Here is a 20,849-nt window from a genome sequence, read left to right as displayed (position 1 = left end):
ACCTGACAGCTCAGCTCTGTTTCTCTCAGTTCAGCTGAGTTCCTGACACTACCCACATTAGTTTTCAAACTATATTCTGATCCAGTCCCCAGAGAAGGCTTATGACAAGATATTTCTGCACTACCGATAAGCTTTGAGACTTTAGCATCAGTGTACTTGATTTCCATAATTTAGTGGAGTTAGTCATATTTTAACCCAAAATGCTTGAAGAGTAACTAAGTGAATGTCTGAAATTTGGGACTTCTCCTTCCTTCTCTGGATGACCTTATTTTTCTCTTTTCTTAAGCCCTCTGCCATATACTGAGTATTCCAACGCCATCCCTGAGCAAATCAAGACCCTCCACTCTCATACTCTACCATCCTTAGCATCACCCAAGATTAATCTCTTCTCTACATGTTTCGTTTCTGACCAAGAATTTCCTCGTTGATCTGTGATCTTCTCTCACTACACACTTGCTGTTGCTACAGCTTAATCTTCATGAGCCACACCGGATAACCTGGTGGCGAGTTTTATTTCAGGATTCTTTTGGCAATGCTTACACTGATTTCCATAGGCAAATAGTTTTCATCAGTCTATAATTCCTATAATTGGATCTGTACCTTCCTGGGAAACCCTCCAATATGATTTATACATAGTGACTATCCCAGATTGACAAAAAGCTTTTGGATGCCAGGGAACTCATTCCCGGGGCTCTCAGTCATCACTGGGAGAATAATCCACATGATTGAGAATCACAAATTGATTATATGGAAAAGCAAAAATAAAATACCAAGATGCTGGTGGTGATGGTGCTGGTGGTGGGCAGTGTTGGTGGTGTTGGAGGCTGAGATTTTAAGAGTACTTTGTATCAACAGGCAATTCCTCCTGATATGTTTAATTGCAGAGCACAAAAACAGTTTCACAAAAGTTCTTATAATAAAACACTCTCCAAGCTATAAAAAACCAGCATACTTGCTTAAGCAAAGATTTTCTCAGAACAAGAGGTGGCAGAAAAAAGGCTCTGAAGCTTGGTGGCCCCTGAGACAAGTATCTGGTTGTTTCCCTCAGTCCCTGAGAGTACCTATGGAAGAGCCATCACCATGCCAGGGTTGAACCGTTTTTCTTGGAGTGATTGAGCCAAGTAATAGACGTAGTATAGGAGGATCTTTTGAGAAAGTAACCGAGGTTTCATTTCTTGTTGTGTCTAATACCTGCATTTACTCTCTCAAGGAGGAGGGTAGATCAGCTTAGAACAAAGAGGACATCGTAATTTCTAAGTAGATATTTTTGTATGTATGGAAGAAACAAAAAATAAAAGTCAAAGCACTTTTTATTACCAAGAACCTGGTTTTAATAGAATAAGGGATTTTTGGAATTCTCAAAACATGGCTTTGCATATTATAAGGAAATTCTAAAGGAGTGAGAGTTTTGAACTGATGCCATAAACCATTTAGTGGGAAGAAATTTTGATGACAGAAGATTAGTTTTCCCAACCTCAGGTGAAGCAATGAGAATTTAAGAACCTCTTCAGGATTCTGAATGGCGAAAAGTGGGAGAGGAGAGGTAGAGAAGTTAGAAACAAATGGCAGAGTTAGATCAGTACCCCATATGTGTTCTCTGCAGTTGAAAGCCTGCTGGAAGTTTATTAAAAAATGAAAAATGGAAATGTGAAGACAAAATTAAGTTATCTGTCATTGGTGTAAATGGTGCCTCATAGGTTAGTTTGAATTATAGTGACATAAAGCAAGTTCCCAAAATATACCTGACTCGAAGACTATATATTTATTTATATTTAATATATAATTGACTACATATTTGTATAACACTTTATATATTTATTAAATATAGAATATTAAATATAAATGCATAAAATATAATGGATCATATGTTACTAGATAATATATATTTATATGTATTTAACCCTCCATTAGATATTATGTTTTCACTTTGGGTGACAGAACCAAAGGAACAGTTCAACAAAACTTGTGCCCAGAGGAGGTAGTCTGAGAAAGTTTTCCAAGGAGAGCTACATGTTTTAGTTTTCTTTTGTTGCTGCAATGAATTACCACAAACTTAGTGCCTTGAAACAACACAAATTTATTATCTTCTAGTTCTGGAGGTGAGAAGCCCTAAAGTCGAGGTTCAGCAGAGCCTCATTCCTTGGGGAGGTTCCAGGGGACCGTCTGTTTCCTTACCTTTTCCAGCCATCAGAGGGTGCCTGCATTCTTTGGCTCATGATCTCTTCATCTTCAAAGCCATCAGCTTAGCATCTTGAAGTCCTCTGCCACTCTCTGGTCCCTGCTTCCACTCTCATATCACCTTCTTTGAATCCGATTCTCTTGCCTCCCTCTTATAAGGACCCAAGTGATTATATTGGGCTTACCCACATAATCCACGATTATCTTTCTATTTTAATATTGTTAAAGTCTGAAAAATCCTTTTTGCCATGTAAAGTAACATATTCACAGGTTGTGGGGATTAGAGTAGAGGCATTTTGGGAGGACCATTATTTTATCTACCACAGCACATGTCAGAGCAGAACACATAACCCTCATTAAATCAGAACCAAAGGTTTAGAGTAAGCATTTTACAACAAAGGCTAACCTCCTTTTGGAGAACATGAGTCTTTTTGGAATCCTAATTAATCATTTCTAATCCAATTCTCATTCCAATTTCTGATTTTATTCTTCTCAAAAAGGCATGCAAGGAAAATTAGAAAACTGGCTAACATTGGTAATCATTGGAAAGCTATTTTTTGCCATTACAAACAGAAATATTGTCCTCATTAGATTTAATTAATGTGAGAGAAACTTTGAAGTACAGAGTTAATTTATGACAGCATCATGCCATTGACACACAACAATCATTCATCACTCATCCTATTTGAAAGCCAAAAAGGAAAAGGCAAAGTGATATCAAATTTCATTAAATATATAGTTTTTTACTAAAATTAAATTACACTTAAGTTTGTTTTTCACATAAAATATTACTTTAAAACATATATTACAGATATTTACACAACAAATCACTAGATAGAATGATTTATGCTTTTATAAACTTATTAAACCTTTTGATAGCCAGTCTTTTTCCAAGAACGATTAAAGTGGACCATCTGTTCAAGTCAGCACATGATCGTCCTCACCATTAATAGGTTCACCTTTAACTCTCAGAATGCCTTCATGATAAACCATATGGTGACCTCATCATTAATTCTTCCTATATTGAAACACAAATAAGAGATGATTCAAATTGTCGTCTTCCTCCTCCATAATCAATATATGTAGGAGATAAAAATGGAAAACATGCAAATATCTAGAGGTAAAAAGAGGATGTCTTGGAGCAATAGATCCTATTAAGGACACACAAGACACAGCAGGCAAATGAGATTTGATACAGGAAACTAATGGTAGCCTGAGACTCTTGCTAAAAACTAGGAGAGGACTTGGAGAGACGAGCAGCAGCCAACAGTACTATAGGATTTCTTATTGTAAACATTAATGAAGAAAAAAGCTATCAAACATCCAAGAAATATCAGAGCCCAAAGAAATTAAAAACAAACAGAAGACATTATATCCAAGGAAACAGATGACAGAGCAGCCAGAGCAGGAATCCAACTAAATAAAACTAATTGATTTCAGAAAGGGGGGAGGAGGTAATTAATCAATGGGACATCAGCAGGAAGTGTTAGCAAGAAGTAAATAAACAAATAAGTAGACAGATTTCCTGGAGCTCTGGAACATGAAAAATATAATATTTTAATTTTAAAAAAATAGTCAATAGTTGTAGAACAGTAGATAAAGCCAAATTTAGATCCAGATATTTTTTCCTCACTGTATCAGAAGGGAATTGTGAGATAAAAAATATAATATGGAAATTGGAACAGAGATGATAAAGTGGAATTTGAATAGAGAAAACGAAAACTATACAAGTAATTACTGATAAAAACACCACAGCTTTTTATATATTGATCTTGATTAAGAGATGCCCCTGTTAAACTTTTTAAAGAATAACCCCTATTTATTTAATTTCACCAATTAATTCTTTTGGATTTTCTGTATAGACAATAATAGCATCTGAAAATAACGAAACAAAATATCTTCATGTCAAAATATCTTCACTTCTAATACTTTGACTTTAATATCAATATAGGAAGATATTTACAACAAGTCATAATAGCAAAAACGTTGAAAACAGTCTCCATTCCATCAGTAAAGGAATAAATTGATAAAAGTATCATGAAATGCTACATAGCAGCTAAAAACAATAAACTGAATTGTAAATGACACATAGATGGATTTAAAAAATATTTCACCAAGAACAAAAGTTGCCAAGGAAGACCTGCATTGGGATACATTTTTAATATAACATCTTAGAGCAAGCATTAAATATTATTATTTATGGTGTGTGTATTTGACACATGTAAGGGACAGTAAGGAAATAGATTAGAAAGATTCACCTTAGATATGTTATAGTAGATACTTGTTGGAAGAGGAAAATAGGACTGGGATTGGGGATAAAATATATAAAAATCAAAAACAAAAAGTGGTGTATTACTCGGGCCACTGAAGAAATTATTCTACCAACTAAGCAATATTGATTAAAGCAGTACAATTCTTTCCACCAGAACCTTGATGCATCAAGAAAAAAAAAAACAAACTCAAAGTGAGCAAAATCAAAAAACAAAAATAAATGGATGGAGTCCAAACAAATGAAAAAAAGGAAAGCAATTATATCACATTAACTCTGCCCTTTGTGGAAGAAACAGACAAAGAAGATGACGTGTGATTTTCCTAACTTTCGTTATTAGAAAAGTAGTTACAGTGGGCCCTCCTCAGACTCTAAGAAATGTCTTTGCATGCTTTATGGGGCCATATTGTGGGGATAAGTGGACAATTTCTCATTAACACCTTCAAAGCTTGAAGAAATGGAATTCAAAATGCTGGTTCTTACAGTGGTGTCCAATAATCGAAGTATTGACCATGAAGCATAGCTCAGGGATGGCCATTACGTGAGCAACAGCATGAAAGGTGTCAAGTTTGCTTACTCTCAAAGAGCTGTGCCTCACTGAAGATTGCCTGTATGCACTAACTCGAGAAGAATCATATGCAAATAATGTTTATGAATGCAGGTTAAAAAGGCACCCAAATCTCATGGATTTACTTGAAACTGACATAAATAACTGACTTAGTAGAGTGGCCACAACTCACCTCTAAGTAAGCGAAGTAAGATTTATCTCCAAGAATTGGAAGAAGGGGTTTCTAAATGTGAAGTCCTGCATAGAATAAGCTTTATTTCAGACCTAACACACGTGACTTTTAGAATAGGAATTTCTTCATATACGCGGGTTTTTTCCTGTTTATTTTCTGACTCTAAGGGAAAAAGATAATAGTGACAAGGAAGGTCTGGCAACACTACTCATGTTCAGTATGAGGAGCACTAATATTGGACAGCCTGTCGAGTTGTTTGATCCCAATTTAACTTCTGTCTTTCACATAGAGTTTGTATTCATTGGCTGGTATGATGATTTCTAGGGATTTGGATGCCAGGATTGATTAAGTCACTGCCAAAGCTTTAGTCATAAACAATCTGGACTGGGACTACTTTTCCCCCAAGGGCTGCTCCTCAGTCTTAGAAATGGGAATTCAAAGGAAAACAACAGGTCTTGTTGATCAATAGACGATAGATAGTATCAAATACAGCTGGATGGCAGCCTTTGGAACCTATCTTGGAGATATTTTGCTTAAATAACTCTAAGTAGCTGCCTCTTTTCTATACTCCACTTGTCAAAATTTCTGACCTGGATACAAATCTCCCTGATACTCAGAATTAAGGAAGGGAGATTGAAACACTAGTGTTATAGGCTGCATTTCTAAAGTTCAGTCTGTGGACCACCTACTTTAGACTCACAGAGGCATGTTTATTAAATACTCAGATTCCTGGGCCTTACTTAAGACCAGTTAAACTCTGTGAAGCAGGCACCAAAAACATTCATCTTACCAAGTTCTTCACAATCTAAAATCCTCACCCAGATGATTTAATTTTAATTCAGTAGTTTTAATAATTCTGTATTATTTCTCAATAGGAGAAGTTCTGTTAGAAGGTTAAAAGGTCCTTGATTGTTTATTATACAATACGAATCCTCATATTATAGGAATCCTTTCTGAATAGAAATCTGTTTTGAATCCTTGGCCCACCGTGCAGTGATGTATTTTTATGTATTAAAGAACAATGAGTAATTCCATAGGATAAAAAGATGGATTTCAAATGTGATATCTTTGTCTAAATGACCAAATGTTTTGATGTGTGAGAATTTAGAAACGTTTTAGGAACTCTCATAGGGTGATCCTTTGTTTGAGCCTATTGTTAGCTCAGAAAAAATTTTGGTCAGAGTACACTATCGCATTGTAAGTCTTAGTTATTGAGGAGTTAATTATTTAACTTTGGAGGACCGCTACATGACTCTAGGAGGATCCTGAAAGAATAATAGGAAGAGGAAAAAATAGACCAATCTTCTTGTTTAAGGCATGTTTTAAGTCTTAGAGCTAAACTCAACATGAGCAGGTATTCTATTTGCTTTATTATTTAACAAAAATATGCAATGGTATAAGAAAAATAATTTAAAATAGACAAATTAACAAGAAGATCAATTAAAACAAAATTTAGAGATATAAAAAATTAATTCACTGAGACCATTTCATAACTCTAAGAGAAAGATAATACAATATAAAAGAATCTAAGAGGGAAAAGAATAAAATAGAGAAATAAGATAAAGAAGACAAAACCATGTACAAACACCTAAAATAAACTGAAATGAAGTTTTTAAAAAGGACTAGAAATTTAAAGGATAAAATAAGAAAACAAATATATAAGAACACAAGAACTACTTATAAGGATACTGACTAAAAGAAAAATCTAAGCAGTATATAAAGGAAAATCTAATGTTCAATATCCATGAAAAGAACTAAAAATAGTTTTCTAGGGTGAAGTGGTTGCAAATATCCAGAAATTCTTCTCTTTTGTTGGCCTTCCTTGGTTTAGAGCTCCCCAGGAGTATTCCCCTGAGCTTCAGACTTGAGTGGCAGGGAAAGCATCCTTGGCCACTCACCCCCAAATTTTATCTCAGGTCGACGGACAAAGCGGATAGATATTGTGTTCCTCATCCTCTGAACACCACGACATAAGTCCTTTCCACCTGCTCTGCCACCAGGATCCTTATATTCATGCAAAAGTCCTTTACTTCATTCAGCATTCTATCTTCAACAATAGACCCAAGATGAAAACTGCTGAAGGATTTTTTGCAGTGTTAGTATAGTAGCCATTTTTCAGAATTATTTGAAATAGTCTTTGATTTTATTACTTCTTGAACTACAACTATATGAGGCAACTGCATAACCAAGATTTTTTTGGTACAGCCACTATTTCAAGTATTGTACCATTTGTCATATATGAGTCAGATGATGTTCCCTTATTTGGGTTGTAAGATATGAATACCGTAACCACATACTAAAAAATAAAAATTAAAAATTTCAGCCCAAATCTGCCATTTATTTTATTTAAATACGCTAAGACTATATCTCAAAACAAGTCTACAAGGTACATATTATTATTTCCCTTGGATATATGAAGAAATGAATATATAAAGAGGTTAATTAACATGTCTAAGATAACACACCTAGAAAACACTAAGGATCAAATTTGCCTTTAGGTCTCTATGACCCCAAACCCATGCTCTTTCCCCAATGATGCATACTACCGCATGCTTCCTAGGCTTGTAAATGAAGACAGCCCATGACATCAAGCATTTACAATTTCATTCTCCACAGAGCATATCCTAAATCTCCTTCCTTCTTGGCTACATAAGGCGCGCGATCTGATACAATTGAAAATAATGAATATAGGAGTACAAATGAAATGTAATTATATTAAAAAATAAACTCCTGTTAGGGTATTTTTGAATTTTCCTACTGTACAAAATTAAAGTTGCCTTATATGACAAATTTAAAGGTCATATTTTATTAAAATTTGATTTTAGAGAGTGTATATAATAATGTTGGTCTTTTTTTTTTGAAGGAAGATTAGCCCTGAGCTAACATCTGCCTCCAATCCTCCTCTTTTTGCTGAAGAAGATTGCCCCTGAGCTAACATCCATGCCCATCTTTCTCTACTTTATATATGGGATGCCTGCCACAGCAAGGCTTGCTAAGCGGTGTGTAGGTCTGCACCTGGCATCCAAACGGGCATACCCTGGACTCCCAAAGCAGAACGTGTGAATTTAACCAGTCCCCCACTGGGCCAGCCTGGCCTCAATAATGTTGGTTTTAAACTAAGTAAACTTTTTTGTTTTATCAAAACTATGTGAGTATAGACAGGCAATTGTTAAATAATAAAGAAATCTCCATAGTCCTTTTCTTTTTTTTTGATTGGCCCTGAACTAACATCTGTTGCCCATCTTCCTTTTTTTTTTCCTCCCCAAAGCCCCAGTAACAGTTGTATGTCCTAGTTGGAGGTCCTTCTAGTTCTTCTATGTGGGACGCCCCCTCAGCACGGCTTGATGAGCAATGTGTAGGTCTGTGCCCAGAATCAAAACTGGCAAACCCGGGCTGCCAAAGCGGGGCATGGCAACTTAAGCACTACATCACTGAGCTGGCCCCCATAGTCCATCTTATACTAAGCCTTACACATACGTGGGAGTTGTTTCATGTTCTCCAATATTATACAGTTCGTTTATTAAAACATATTGCTCAAATACCACAATTATTACCATAATTCTACCCAATTTAAATTAATCTACTTTTGATAGACTTCATTTACATTGGGCAAATATAAAGTTATTGCCACATTTTCAGATAAACTCTCAGGCGTTATTTCAGGCGGTTCATTAGTGCTCAATACATGAAGTGGTATCTCTTTGCTTCTGAGGAAGATTCATATCGCTTTGCTGTTTTCTGTGCTTGCACTTTTTATTGTATATTTTAAGAATACTAGTAGTAAGTTGCAAGGCAAGTTAATTAATCAAGCTTTGTACAGTAAAATACAAGGTCATATTTTTGGATGTTTACTAGTTACAAAAATATGCTAATGGCACATAATTGCATTTCACCTTATGGCACACTTCAGGCTCTTAAACGAGGAAATATCACCCTCCATACTCCATAGGGGCCGTTTCTTCTTAAAAGGAAATTTGATGCACAAGTTTTTCTTCCGAAAAGATTTCACCAGAAAATATAGTATACTGAGATGGGCGAAATACAGCTTTTTGCTCTCTCTATATACATCATTAATGTCAGCTGTTTAAAAATGGATGTCTCTGAGCCAGTTTGCAGTGTGTTTTATGGCTGCAAAAGTGTTTAGTGTGGATATAAGTCAGAATATGATTTGTTCCTGACACCAGATGCTGCCTGTGACGTTTTGTGGGGAGAGAATAATGAAGGGAAGCTGCTGCATAGATTCTGTTCATTAGGCTTTTCATTTTAATCAGGTCACAGTTTTAGGGACATTTTGACAAGGCAGTGCCACTTCTGTACTGATCCAAAAGACTATTGCGTTTGATGGACAGTGAGTACTCCACCCCGGCATCATCGGAGCTGAAGACTTCAGTTTACGGTTTGCTAATGCAGCATTTGTTTGTATGTTAGAATGTGAGAAGGGTGGAAGAGTTCACTGAGTAATTTGCTTTTGGAGATTAATTCAATACAGGGAGAACACTCAACGTTTTCCCGTCACTTGTCAACTCGTCTATTAACAAGAAGGGAGAATTGATACATTTGAAAGGGAATATGTTCAACTTCAGTTTGAAGACTTCTGTTTAAATAACTGCCAAAAGATCAGGAGGTTTCTGATTTGAAAGCCAGTGTAATATGATGAAAGGGGAAGAGTTGAGATCAACTACAAAACCTGGTGGGGATTAAGGATAACAATAGCTCTTTGCTAGAAATTTGCATACAGCTAAGAAGGAGTTACTTCTTTTGAACATATTGCAGTCAAATTCAGACCCTCGGCTCAACACTTTAAGATTTACCTGCTTTATGAGGGCATTCAGTTCTGATTATCTGGAAGTACTGACCATTCCCCACAGCTCATCCTTCCCCAGTAGGAAAATCCAACTATCCTAATCAGCCTGAGACTCATTTTCTCCACTCAGCTGTAAGATTACACTGTCATCTTTCATTGGCTCTATCTAAATAGCTTCCCCAAATGTATTTATTATAGGTGCATATCTATGTTTCCTCTATTTTTTCCATTTATTTCTGCTATCGTTTTCCATTAAATTATTCAATGCTGTCACAAATCTATTCTCTTTCTTAGACCCTCTACTGGTAAACTTGATTCAAGAAAGTACTAGCCACAAAAATTATATCAAATTAATAGTGTATATAAATATTAGAGCTAAAATTATAAAACTCTTAGAAGAAAATACAGGAGTAAATGTTTGTTACTTTGTGTGAGGCAATCATTTCTTAGATATGACACCAAAAGCACAAATGACAGGAGGAAAAAATAGATAAATTGGATTTTATCAAAATTAAAGACTTTTGTGTTGCAATTGATACCAATAAAAAAGGGCAAAAGAAACCCACAGAATGGAAGAAAATATTTTCAAATCATATATCTGATGAGGAATTTGTACTCGGAATATGTAAATGACTCTTATAATTCAGAAATAATAAGACAAATGATCCATTTAATAAATGAGCTATGCAACTAAATAGCCATTTCTCCAAGGATATACAAATGGCCACTAAGTACATGAAAACATGTTTAGCATAATTAATCATTAGGAAAATGCAAATCAAGACCACAATGATATCCAAGTCTACATCCACTAGGATGGCTATAATAAAAGAGACAGAGGGGCCAGCCTGGTGGCACAGCGGTTAAGTGCACACATTCCATTTTGGTGGCTTGGGGTTCCCCGGTTCGGATCCCACGTGCGGACATGGCACTGCTTGTCAAGCCATGCTGTGGTAGGCGTCCCACATAAAAAGTAGAGGAAGATGGGCATAGAGGTTAGCTCAGGGCCAGTCTTCCTCAGCAAAAAGAGGAGAATTGGCAGCAGATGTTAGCCCAGGGCTAATCTTCCTCAAAAGAAAAAAAGAGACAGAGAGTAATAAGATGTTGGCAAAAATGTGGAGAAATTGAAGCCTTCATACATTGCTGATAAGAATGTAAAAGGTGCAGTACTTTGGAAAACAGTCCTACAGTTGCTGAAAATGTTAAACAGAGTTACGATATGACCGAGTGATTACATTCGTACGTATATACATGAGAAATAACATGTTCACACGCACACGCACACACACACACACACACAACATGTACATGCTTGCTCATAGCCATGTTATTCGTAATACCCCCAAACTGAAAACAACCCAGTTTTCTGTCAACTAATGAATGCATAAGGAAAATATGATATAGCTATACAATGGAATATTGCCCAAGAATTAAAATGAATGAAGCATGAATACATGCAAAAACACAGTTAAAACTTGAAAGTATTATTCTACATGAAAAAAAAACAGTTACAAAAGACCATATGTTGTTTAATTCCATTTATATGTAACGTCCAAAAGAGACCAAATTATAGAGACAGACACCAAATTAGTGGTTATCCAGGCTTGATGTGAAGAAACGTGGTTGGATGGGGAGTGACTGTTAATGGGTACAGGATTTCTTTGGGGGGTGATAAATATGTTATAAAATTAAATTGTGGTGATGGTTGCACAACTCAGAGAATATACTAAAAACCGTTGAATTATATACTTTGAATGAGTTTTGTGGCATGTGAATTATATTTCAATAATACTGTTTTTAAAAGGGTGTTAGCAACCAAAGAGAGTACTGACTTTAACTGCTGCTTAAAAATAACTGGAAGTGGATGGCTCAATCTACATCATTTGGTTGCAATCCGTTGTTGGGTCACAACATCAATTTAGTTGATAAGTCTACTAGCATCTTTTTTAAACATGAAAGAAGAGAATAAATTAGAATGGAATGGAACAGAGTAGAATAGAATGGAATGGAATAGAATAGAACAGAGTAGAAGAGAACAGGGTAGAATTAGAAAGGGAAAGAAGGAGAGAAAGGATGAAGAGAAATGAAATGGAAAGGAAACAAAAAATAGTATAGATTAGTGGGCTTAAGTACAATAAGTTGTATTTTTCTGTGGTTGGGGATCAGAAAAGTGTGAAAAACGCTGATCTCTATATTCAGTATTAATCTTCTGCCACTTCCCCTCCCAGTCTAGGGCAAATAGATGAAACTATTTCATCTTCACAGAAAATAACAAACTGAGTTTGAACGACCACTTACCCTTTACATTCACTCTTTGTCCTCAGTAAAGAGGATTCCAATTTTCTGAAATGCTAGAGGATTTTGAGAGACAGAGCACTATACAGGACTATTGTTTACAGAAAAAAAATCTGGATTTTAACCAATGTTTACATGAATGACAACAGTGGCTTAGACTATCCCACTTTGGCAGGAGCCTTACTTGTACTTATTTTTGTTTAGCTGTTGTTTGTTTGGCTTTGGTCTTCCTTAAAGTGCGATATCTTTTTAACCAAAATGACAAAGGTTCAAATTTACCTATAACATTATTACATACTGCACAGTACATGTGCAATTGTTTAAAGAGCAGTCTGCTATAACTGGGGGATATTTTATTCTGATATGGAAGTTTCTTCTATCAAAAGAAGCAGCATAAAGTGATGATCTATGCCCCAGTATTCCAGGGAGCATACAGCCAGCAAAAGACACAAAAATTAAATCAATAAGGCTGCTCAAGTTAGAGACAGATGTATCCAGAATTGCAGCCCTACGTAGTTTTTCTCATTAATTCACAAAGCAGACAGCATTTTACAGAGTATATTTAAGGGAAAAGAAAAATATTACCCACAGATCTGTTAATGACGAGGTCTTACATAAGATTAGATTTTGAACAAGGGCAAAGCTAAAGGCTCTCTGGGATGGGTTGTACAAAGTCTCAAGCACAACCTAGACACTTCATTAGCTACAGATGGTGTCAAGGAGGAGTCAGTCTGGACACGTATCAGGAACCTAAGATCCACGACATGAAACTAATCAGGCAAGACACTCACAGAATGGGGCTCACCTCTATCACCCCAAACCATCATTCTTTCATAAGAAAGAGTACCTTAATATCACAATCAAAAGCAGATCTACGGTTCCTTTTGTGTTCATCTCAGCTTACTAACTTTATTTTAAGAAAACAGTCAAGTTTAGACCAACAAAAGCTCGCTTACTCTTTTTTTTTTTTCTCTGCATTAGAATGCCCTAAGCTGAAAAACAAAAATTCCAGCCTAGTAATGTTATATAGGGATCCCTGGGCCACATGACTTTTCAGACTGTCACTGTGAATACAAAATCAAAAGTCAAGTAATTTGCCTATCTTTTAAAAGGCTCTCTTCATAAGGCTTTATTTTTCCTTAGATGGTCTACTAAAAATTGCAGTCCCTTGAGATAAAGAACATTCTCCAGGCTTTCCAGGTGGCCAGTCTATATTGTGTTATTCCTCCCAAGGTCAGAACAGAGCAACCTCTACCATCAACAAAAATCTTAGTTGTGACACACTAAAACTAAATCTTTTCGCTCGACAGCTTGATGCTTTCCATTAGCCTGTCTCTGTTGTTTTATGTAGCTTCTGAGGTGATGGATGAAGGTGTATGATCAGATGATCCGAGTTCAAATTCTAACTTTTCTATTCATCACTAATATCACCTCAGTCAAGTCACTTAAATTCTATGTTCCCTCTTCTGCGTAAAGAGAATAATACCACCTAGTAGGCTTCGTAGAGTCAACACAGCGTATTAAAATACAATAATTTAGGTAAACCTTAATACTTAATGAACTTCAATTGAATTTATTACAGTAGATTTCATTGTCTCTGTCTTTGTATCTTCCTGATTTTTCCTTGTCACCTTTTCCCTTTGGGATCTTATTGTGATCTTTCAACCACTGGCAGAAAACTAGTCTTGCTTTTCTCTCTCATACAACAGAGAATGTACAGAAATTGAATTAAAACCAAACACAAAATCAGCTCTTGGTGCTAAAATATACAGAAAGAGAAGAAAAGTGAGTAAATTGCTGCTCAAAAATTTCATCTCTTGTATGAGTCTAAGTTAGAGTTTCTGAACTTTGACACGCTATTGACATTTCAGGCTGGATGATTTGTTGTTGTGGGGAGTATCCTGTATAACAGTGAATGTTTAGCAGCATTCCTGGCCTCTATCCACTAGATGCAAATAGCACCTCCTCTCCCTCCATATGGCAACCAGCTTACTCATTGCCCCAGTGTACAGCCTTGACAGGGTCTCCAGATTGCAGGGCAAGGAGGAGACCCCAGGCAGAGTCCACTGGAATTCATGAGTTGAGGAGATGGAGGTGAGACTCCAGGGAGATCAAGGCATCTAGAGTTTGCGGAATAGAATACCTGAGAAGAGAGACCTGCATAGAACAGGAAAATACACAACAACCTTAGAGTTAATCAAGTCAGTGAGCTCAAGATTAGAGTTCTGAGGAAAAGCCACAGAGTTAACCAAGCTGATAGAAGAAGAGAGTGAGCAGAGTGAAACCACAGCCACTTGAGAGCATATCAGAGATGTAGGTAAAAAACCCATTAAAGAAAGGTCCAGAAGTTTATAAAAATGGGAAAGTAGGGTATGGCAAGGAAGCCAGCATTTATGCAAGTAGCTGGAGCAGGAGACTTGAGACACAAGCTGCACAGTACTCTGAAAATTAAACCACTATTTGAAACTCATAAAGAGTCAGATGGTCTTCCCACTGTTCTAGAAGTGAATTTGAGAGCCTACAGTGGAGCAAATTAATAAGCTGATTGTATGGCAAGCATCTGAAGAATATGGTAGATCTTCACACTTAGCCAATCACTGATATATAGAATTAGTGGATGATTGAGATACATGGTGTTTCTATATTGCGCATAATGGAGTGATAAGTATTAAAGGGGTCAAGCCAGCTCTTAGATCTTTCTCTTATTAGCATGCTTGAAACTCAATCTTTTTTGTGAATCTCTGGAATGCTTTCTTTTTGTAGACCTGGCATTTTAGTTTACTGCCCTTTTTCGTTATGTAGCTATTCTTGTCAATATGTCTTGCTTTCTCAACTAAATTCTATGTCCCTTAAAGTCAAGAATTTCATCTTCTTTGTATTTCCCATGCTGCCTTGATAAACACTAAATATTTAGAAGATGCTTTGCTAACCTGTCTAGAATGAATAATGAATATTACTACTCCCCAAGTGTGACCATCTGTTTTAGAAAATGACATGAGAGAATTGAGGGATTTGGGAATACATCTGAAGGCATTGTGGGTGTGGGGGGGGGGTCATTGTTATGGCACTAGAAATGATATTAGGTTGGTCGCCAGGGTTTAATTTATTATGTAAATCTTAATGAATATAAAATGATATTAGATTAAACAATGAATTTCAATGAGGAGATTTAATGAGAAGTTTCCCTCTGCATATTTCATTTGGGCCACTGTTTCCCAAACTCTCTATTAGGATACTGGAATGTGCTAGAAGATAGATGAACTATAACATCCTGGACTTTCCCAAGCAACTTAGCCTTTTTTTTTTTTTTTTTCAACTTAGCTTTTTTAAGATGACAGAAAAGAACCAGTGAGAGTCAGTCACACACACACAAAAAGGGTAGAAGATGCTGGTGGAGGGGAGCAAGGAGCGTGTGCTTGCACGTGTGTGTGTGCAGACATGTGAAGTCCTTCATGATTTCAGATATGTTTAGGAACTAAATATATTCCTCTAGTAATTCACCAAGAAGTTTCCAAGAAGAAAGCATATAAATTCTCTTAGGCAAACACAAAAACATGTACTCAAGCCTACCTTATGTAACTTGTTTTATAATTGGACAAGATATATGTTGCAAATTCTTGGGGGGAAAAATTGACTTTAGGCTAGGAATTTTAAGATTTCATGGGAATAGAGAATGAAAGTGATATGAAGGTCAAACAGGGTCATTCTCACTAGATCAAAGTTTCAATTTAGTCATTGCTCATTGACAAACCAGGCGAAACCAATTATAACTATAAAGTTGGTCCAACAATTCAATTGAAGATGTTTCATTGAGTAAAACTATTTTTAAAAAATAACAAAAAAAATCTCACAACTTGGCGTATAATTTAGCTCTTCTTTCTCTCTTTAAAATGTTGCTTCTCTTGTTAAATGTGTTAAAAAGGAATTTAAAATATATGAAGAATATATAGAATTTTGAAAATTTTTACAATGTAGTAGAAAATGAATTATCAAATGGTGCATTTGTTAGGATTATAATGATATGAAATTTTATAGGCAATTGAACAAAATATTGATGGGAAAACTTTAAAATACTTGTGCTAGGTTGGTGGAGTTTATAGGTGACAAAATGTGCTAATGAGGTTAAGCTAAAGTTTGCCTTTTTTAAAAGAACAAGCAAATGTTAAAAAAAAAAAATAGATCACCACCTTTTCTACCCAGAGACCATTATAGTTTTAATAGAATTCCAAAGACTAAGACATTAATCAAAGAAAATGTCCATCACACTTCTTTGGTGCCATTGCTTCATCTTTTTATTTGCTTATATCAGAGGCAAAAGATCCACTTCAAATTGTGCCATGCCCTTTGATAAATACATTTAAATGGGAACATTTAACTCATAACTCTTGATCTTTTTCACCAAAGGAAGTAGCTGATAATAAAAAATGATCCATTTTTCATAGTGCAAGCTCTATCAATTTGAGCTTGTTGATGCATTTAAGTGCAATGACATTAATTACACTGGCAAAAGCTCCAAAAGTGCACTTTCTTTTATAGCAAAATGCCTTTTAAATGAAACATTTTCAAACCTAGCAAAAAAAAGTGTATGCGGGGAGGATAAGCTTCATTATTACTTATGAGTATTATAAATATTAAACTCCTTTATGTCATAAATTGTAGATCCTTAAAAATGAATTACCAGCTTCAAGCTAAATACTAAAATAATTTTACTTCATAGAAATATAGCTCAAAGCAATGTGTATGTAATTATAACTTCTGGTATATTATTAGAGTTAAATTTTGATTTATGGAATTTCCAAAAAATATCTTTATATATTTTCACAACTAGATTTAAAATTTCCCCATTTTCTTAAAAAAAAACTGGTTGCATATTTCATCACAGTGGCTGTGATTTGGGAGGCAGTAATTTCTGATTTTTGGTAAAGAAAGTCCTGTCAAAGGGTGAGTGGGAAGCCTATCGTGAACTATAAACTTATGAAACTGCTACCTCATATAATGAGGACAGTTTTATTTCAGAGAGTAAATAGGCCTAATATATTTATACCCTTCTTCTTCATACTACTCCAACTCTATAAAGTGGAAGGTCAATTAGGCTTCTACCTGCTTTTAAAAAGAGGGAAAAAGAAAGGTTCCCCAAAATGGTGTTGAATGTATGAGAGAGCTCACGTTTGGAATTTACCTACAGGAACGCATATCCTCTTTCTCCCCACACTATCGAGCATGTCATTCTACTCTACTTCACAAACCGGTTAAGGGGTTGCCATGCACTCAGAGCCCAAGCTACCTCTGTAGCAGGGAGGTTTTGACATCAGCTCTGCAGAGAGCTAAACCTCAGTTCTTTTTGGAGCTCTGGCGTTTACAAGCGACGTGTACTAGACCGATTTGCTTAAACTCTCTTAGATTTGGGATCTTCTCTCATAAAATGAGGATAATAATATCTACTGCTTAAGGCTGTTCTAAGGATTAAGAAATAATCCTTAAGTAGGTAATCAATCACATTTATTTGAACTCTTGTCTCTTCTTCATCCCTAATAACCAAACAGCAAACAAATCAGTTATGTTCTAACTTAGACATGTCTCTCATATCTACAACTTCCTTTTATTGTCAACTGTCTCATCTTCCAGCTCTTCCTCATTCCATTCATCTTTTGTGATATTATCAGTGCTGTCTCTCTCTCTCAACATCTATCTGATCATGCCACACCTATGCTTAATGATATTTTGCTAATTCTCTGTTATTTACATTCTAAAAGTCAAACATTGCATACCAATCAGAGTTGGTCCCTCTCTGGACTCATCCTATGTCTTGGGTCTTATTGCAGCCACAACATACTCAGTGTTCAACAAACACTCACATATTTCAGCTACACAAATTCCTCTACCTAAAGTACCATTCCCCAATGTCTCATTCTTTGTGTCCCACATCAAAGTCATCCCTGTTGAAGCCTTCCTCATTTGTGCTTCTATAGTACACATTCCAGCACGAGCTTTTTCATGATATATTGTGAACTTATAAAACATTTCCACAAAGTTACGAGCTACTTGAAGTCCAACAATCCCTCACTCTATATAGTAAATAGAAAATATCAGCACATAGAAGGTTTTAGCTAAACAAATAAAAATAGCTATAGAAATACTTGATAAAAGAAGAAAAAGCTTTTGGGGATTTGATTGCACTGAAATATTTGTAAGTTATATAATATTTTCAAGGAGCTAATACATAAAAACTACAACCAAAATGTAAAATTTCACAAGATCATATATTAGTATCATTTAAGGAAACACATCCTATGTCTTGATGCTTTCGAATCCCCATTCAGACTTACTACTGGGAGATGTTCTAGGAAGGATGCTTTCACCTTGAACAATGTGGACATAAAAAAGGAATGCTTTAAATTTCAACAGGCAGTGGAGCTTTCAGCTGAATTGATAAGCTGCATAAATATATATTTTTTTCATTTAATTTATAGGAGGAAACAGTTAAAATCAAGAATTTGGGAAATTATGAACTAAAAATATTGGGAAAAATAAAAGTATAAGTGATGTTAAGAAAAAAATCAAACATGTCAGTTCTCGCAATAATTGGGAATGGGTTAGTACTGCTCTTAAAGTCCAGTTACATTTCAGTACTGGATGAGCAGCAAAGAAGTATCAATGTATCAAGCAAATACACATAAGTTAAAGTAGCAATTTAGGACAAAACTGTTAGACTGACAAAAAATAAATTATTTCTTGATCATGAAAGCAACAATTAAAACCAAATATATTTATGTAATAACAAGCAGTAAAATGCATACAACAAAATTTTTAGAAATACAAAGAAACTCTGAGAAAGCCAGAATCAATCACAATGAGTGATATTAATATAGTCCTCTGAAATTTGAGATTAAGAAGATATAAAATGAATTAACATGAAAGCTATTTGAATGACATAACATATGCTACTTGTTTTTTGTTTGTTTGTTTTTTGGGTGAGGAAGATTGGTCCTCTGCTAACATCTGTTGCTGATCTTCCTCTTTTTTCCTGAAGAAGATTGGCTCTGAGCTAACATCTGTGCCAACCTATTTTTTTTATGTGAGATGCCGCCACAGTCCGACTTGATCAGCAACGTGTAGGTCCGCACCAGGATCCAAACCCACGAAACCCTGGCCGCTGAAGCGGAGCATGTGAATTTAACCACTATGCCACTGGGCCAACGCCTCTACATGTTTTTTATTTGCAAGAAATTTTTAAAAATAATTTTATGCTTGCACATGAAGAGAATGTAAATAATTTCTAAATAGTAAAGGTGCTTTTGGCTGCATTTTCTGACCAAATTTAATAAACTACAAATTAGCAATAAAAAGATAAATTACAACAGAGACATAAAAATAAAATTTTAACCATTTTTTAAATACTTAAAACACTTGTTAAATATTAGATAAAAATATAAACTGAAATTACCTGTAATGAAGAAAATAATGGAAATTATTAAACTCAAAGACATAGGAATTTTATTGGAGTTAACCATTGTGCTTTTTAATGCAACTGTCTATATTTTGTTATCTGAGATTCTGAAGCAGAAGTTCTTAACTGAGTCCCAGGCATCTCTCTTGGAACAACATCCAGGTTGTTCAAGGAATATACATTGAGAAGGATCATTCACTGACAATCAGCTAATCTATGCACAGAGGATAGCTTTTATTTTTAAAATAAATTCTTTTTGACAAAAAATAATTTTTTGCACTCCAGTTAATGCCTTTGAAGAAAGACACACAAAATGAAATCAAAGAGAACATACAAAAGAAAAAGGTAAAAATCAAAGCAAAAATTAAAAGAACAGAAAATAAAAAGCATCAAAATTAATAAATATAATAAATTCCAATGCTTCTAAAGGATTAATAAAACAGGCACGACTGACAAATTTGTCTAAGTGAAAAACCCAAATGACTACATGATGGCATTCAGAGTGAAGGACAAAGAATGAGTTTAAATAATAATAAAAAAGATGTTTGATATAATTTCATAATGATTAACTTGAAAACTTAGCTAAATTTTAAAATATACATTATTGTAGTTTACTCAAGAAGCTAAACTGACCACCACAGAATACACAGAAAATCCCAAAATATCAATCCATATATTAGGAGTCAAATAGTCTCATAGGCGAGTTCTTCCTTTACTTTCTATGTTATCTAACTATTCAGGAGCCCTAAAAAAATAAGAAGAGTTTCCCGATTTATTAAATGAATTGGTATATTAATTATATTTAAAATAATTTATTATAAGATCTTATTAATTTCATTTATATTAAAAACTATAAAGTAACACATTACTTAATATCTATAGAGTGCTTGCTATACACTCTGCTCTTTATTTGGATCATTTGATTTAATTCTTATTAAAAAAAACTTACAGATAGCATTTTTATGCCCATATTAGAAACAGGAAAGCTGAAATTGAAAAGGTTAAATGTCTTGCTCAGAGTATATATAAGAGGAACGTTAAAAGTAAATATATGCAACCTGATTACAGAACCCATCTTCCTACTCTCTACGCTATGTAGCCTTTAAGTGAAAAGGT

This window comes from Equus quagga, chromosome 4 (assembly GCF_021613505.1).
Source record: "Equus quagga isolate Etosha38 chromosome 4, UCLA_HA_Equagga_1.0, whole genome shotgun sequence".
Classification (NCBI taxonomy): domain Eukaryota; kingdom Metazoa; phylum Chordata; class Mammalia; order Perissodactyla; family Equidae; genus Equus; species Equus quagga.
The sequence above is the reverse complement of the archived record's forward strand: the minus strand, read 5'-3'. Positions refer to the sequence as shown.